The following is a 4,535-nucleotide window of genomic DNA, read 5'->3' as shown; positions in this document are numbered from 1 at the left end:
AGTAGATATTACCCCAGAAGCTTGGAATACCCAAGATTCAATGTACAGATCACATGAAACTCAGTAAGAAGGAAGACCAAAGTGTGGATACTTAGGTCCTTCTTAGAAGGGGGAACAAAATACCCATTGGGAGAGAGACAGAGACAAAGTGTGAACAGAGACTGAAGGAAAGACCATCCAGAGACTGTCTACCTGGGGTTCCATTCTACATACAGTCACCAAACCCAGACACTATAGGGGATGCCAACAAATGCTTGCTGACAGGAGTCTGATATCACTGTCTCTTGAGAGGCTCTGCCAGTACATGACAAATACAGAGGTATATTCTCTCAGCCATCTATTGGACTGAGCAGAAGGTCCCCAACAGAGGAGGTAGAGAAAAGTTCTAAGGATCTGAAGGGGTTTGCAGCCCCATAGGAGGAACAACAATATGAACCAACCAGTACCCCTAGAGCTCCCAGGTACTAAAATATCAACCAAAGAGTCTGGAGGGAACCATGGCTCCAGCTGCATATGTAGCAGAGGATGACCTTGTTGGACATCAAAGGGAGGCGAGGCACTTGATCCTGAGAAGGCTTGATGCTCCAGTATAGGAGAATGCCAGGGCAGGGAAGCAGGAGTGGGTGGTTTGGTGAGCAGAGGAATGGAGGGATGGGATAGGGTGTTTTCAGAGGGGAAACCAGAAAAGGGGACAACATTTGAAATGTAAACAAAGAAAACATCTAATAAAAAATGCAGAAGAAAAAGAAAAAGAAAAAGAAAAAGAAAAAGAAAAAGAAAAAGAAAAAGAAAAAGAAAAGAAAATGCCCTACAGGTTTTCCCTTAGCCCAATTTTATGGAAGCATTTTCTTAATTGAGGTTCCCTGCTTTATGATGACTTTAGCTTATGCCACATTGACGTAAAACTATCCAGCTCAACATTTAACAAAATTCCTGTGTGATTAATATTTGCATTGAAATTTAGGAAGCATTAACAGCAATCATTCAGCACTTGTGGTATGTGTCTTTTGTTTGTAGCAATAAACACTGATCCTAAGAACCTTAAGCATTTGAAACAAAGTGTCAGTAATTTTAGATAAAAAAAATGGCTAACTTTTCTTTGGGGCATGGCTCTTGGTGGGACACCAAGTTATAATGTCTTTTCATTGTAATTATTAAATACAGGAGAAAGATTTAGGGGCTGTCACTAGGTTTGCTTGTGTCAGAGTTACTAATAGCTACAGGTTCATGTAGAAGACATGGGCACTGCAACCCCATGTGTGGTGATGCCCATTGGCAGAGATCGTACATCTTCACAAGCAGGTACTATCCCAAAGTTGCCTGTCAGTGTTGTTAGACTAAAGTTGGTGTTTCTTCTGCTAATAATCAACTTAGACACATATATGTGTATTTTCAGTCTTTTCCTCCCTACAATCCCATGCCTGTGATTTTCCTTGTTGCTATTTCTCTACCTAAGAGTTCATGCATGCTAATGATCTCAGCAGTTGACATTTTACTGCTGACACAAATGCACTTCCAGCTTGGCGCTCTAATTCTGAGTTCCGTCTTCATATCTCCAACTGTTCAATCATTACTTAAAGTTCAACGTGGCCAAAATTGGGCTCATCATCTGTCCCTCCCTACTTCCTTATTTCTATCAAGATGCTACTGTCTTTGAAGATAGCTTAGCATCTGTGGCTCCATTCTTACTTTTTGAACATAGCTACTAAGTCCTAAGCCTTAAAAAGTAAGTTTCTTCAGCATGTCTCTCCTCCCCCATCTAGACATAAGCATTAAACCCCAACACTCTCTTACTTAGCCATTAGTGATCTGTTTCCTTATCTTGATCCTTCTTTGGCCTTCCTGTCTTGTCATTGCATGCAGATGTCCCTTACAGTCCACTTGTATCATCCCATGGCCCACTCAGAAAATATTCTATAGTATTTCAAAGCATTTTATTGTATGTAAGGGTTTGTTGTTACTGTAACTCAGTTCAATAATTCAGAGCTCTCCATTGTTAGTGTTCTACCTGAAAGCTCCTTACATCTTCCCCTGAGACACATTTTATGATATAGTCAGTGCTTTAGAGATGAATAACATTGCCTTGACATAAAGCATCACATATGAGAAGTAACCATTAACATATTATGCTATCACATTCTTTTGTTGGTTAGTTTGTTTGGTTGTTTTTGAGTCAGGGTTTTACTATGTAGTTCTGGATGGCCTGGAACTCTCTGTGTGGACTGTGCTGACCACAAACACTAAGCAGTCCTTTTTGCGTCTGCCTCCAGAGTGCTGGGATTACAGGATTGTGCCACCGTATTCAGCTTAAATATTTTAAAAATAGTTTTTAGTAAAAAAATAATTCTTGTTTGCTGTGTAGACCAGGCTGGCCACTAGGATTAAAGGTGTGTCACTTTTAATCTGATTTTCATCATGATATTGGCTTTAAGCTATATATAGCTGACTCATTGGTTATTTACTGTCCCTATATTTTGCATTTGTTAATATATGATTTGTTTTGTTTTTGTTCATTTTTGAATTAGCCCCTATTATGAAGAGAAAGAGCAGTTTCACGTGTCTTTTCTTTGCTGTTTTTGTTGAGAAGTTTTGCATATATATTGATCAAAAAATTGGTCTTTAGGCTTTTTTAAAATAGTGTCTTTATTTGGTTTTGATAGCTAGACACTAGGGTCTTTGTATAATGCAGTTAGTAGCATCCCTTCCCCTTTTATTTTGCTGAACAATTTAAGAAGGATTGATGTTAGGTCTTCCCTAAACAATTTTGGAATTCATCAGTGAGCCCTTTTGTGTTAGATTTTCCTTTGTGGAAGATTAATTACTGTTTCAGTCTTATTGCTTGCTGTGGTCAAGTTATTTATATCTTCTTGGTTTGGTTTCAGCAGGTCATATATGTTTAAAAGTTAACCCATTTCTTCCAGATTCTCCAGCGTTTTAGATTATGTGTTGCAAGTGTTCTCTAGGGATCTCTCATGTTTTCCAGAGCGCTGCCTCTTTTTTCCTCTATGGTCTGCCCCTCTAGTTCACCTAGGATAATGGTGACAGTCAAACGTCGGGAAGAAACTCTACGAGGGTAAAACAAAAGAAGTCTATGAATTGTTAGATAATCCAGGAAGAGTCCTCCTGCAGTCCAAGGACCAGATTGCGGCAGGGAATGCATCTAGAAAGAACCACCTGGAAGTCAAAGCTGCCATCTCCAGTCAGATCACCAGCTGCATATTTCAGTAGTACAGGAAGCTGGTATAAAAACTGCTTTCACCAAGAAATTTGAGGAGACTGCTTTCATTGCACCCTGATGTCAAATGGTTCCAATTGAATGGATCTGCTGAAGAATAGCAACTGGACCTTTTCTCAAAAAGAACCCTGGCATAAAGGAGGGGTACAGGTTTTATCTGCCGAAAGTGGAGATGTCCTTCAAGGATGATGCCAACAATGATCCCCAGTGGTCTGAGGACCAACTCATCACTGCAAAATTTTGTTTTTCTGGACTTGTTATAGGGAAGACAGAAGTGGATATCATGAGTCATGTCACACAAGCTATTTTTGAAATTCTGGAGAAATCCTTGCTGCCCCAGAACTGTATGCTGGTTGATATGAAGATCTGAGATAATGATTCCTGGAGACCATGGCCATCAGGAGATCATAGCCAGCAGAAAGACAGTCTTACCGTGATCTCAAGAAGTAACTCTGGAAGGACTCCAGATGGTGAAGAAAAACTTTGAGTGGGTTGCAGACCGAGTGGAGTTGCTTCTCAAGTCAGTCAGTGAGGGTGGTAGTGCTGATGGAGTCAACCTCTGACCCTGGTCACTGTGAATAAATTAAAAAGGCTTGCAGAAATTTTGGGATTCCACGTGAACATCTGCACATAAAGGACCAGATGATGATTAAAGCAGACTGTGGAGGGGGTGGTGTACTTACTGTATTCATCACAGTGGCAGGCAGAAGCAATGGTCTAGGCCCAGTAATGTGTGATAATGCTGCATATCCAGGTATCAGCTGTCCCCTAATCACACCAGACTGGGGTGCTCAGGATATGTGGTCATCTCTTCAACTGCCCAGTGGTCTTGGCTGTTCAACTATACTTTCTCTAGAAGGATCAGTCCAGTTTGCTCCTCAGGTAGTTGGGTTGAACAATAATTTGGTGAGGACCAAACTTCAAGTTGAGCATATTGAACACGTGGATATCTTTAATACAGGTTGATAAGAAAAATCAGAGAAAGCAATTTGTAAAAGAACAATTTAATGTTTAGGAGAAAAGTTACATATTCCTAGTTTGGATTTAAAGAAAAAAAATCGAGCCAAATGGTTTCACATAAGTGAAAACAATTCAGTTTACTAATGAACAAATGGTCCTCAATGTTTATGAGTCGGTACACTGTCAGTGGATATTATTAATATTTTCTAGCTCTATATAGTAATACGTCCCTGTAACCTTAGCACTCCAGAGGCTGAGGTGGCAGGATCACTAAGTTCAAGGTCACCCTGAACTGTGTACTGAGACTCTGTCCTTGTCGGGGAGGGAATCTTTATAGTTA

At 40.2% G+C, this 4,535-nt stretch overlaps 1 pseudogene; it reads left to right on the top strand.

Moving 5' to 3' along the window:
- The first annotated feature begins 1,238 nt into the window (after positions 1-1,238).
- LOC127671593 (bifunctional phosphoribosylaminoimidazole carboxylase/phosphoribosylaminoimidazole succinocarboxamide synthetase-like) lies at positions 1,239-4,250 on the top strand (annotated as a pseudogene).
- The last annotated feature ends 285 nt before the right edge of the window (positions 4,251-4,535 follow it).

The sequence above is a fragment of the Apodemus sylvaticus genome, chromosome 21, assembly GCF_947179515.1.
Source record: "Apodemus sylvaticus chromosome 21, mApoSyl1.1, whole genome shotgun sequence".
NCBI classification, from domain to species: domain Eukaryota; kingdom Metazoa; phylum Chordata; class Mammalia; order Rodentia; family Muridae; genus Apodemus; species Apodemus sylvaticus.
The sequence above is the reverse complement of the archived record's forward strand: the minus strand, read 5'-3'. Positions and strand labels throughout refer to the sequence as shown.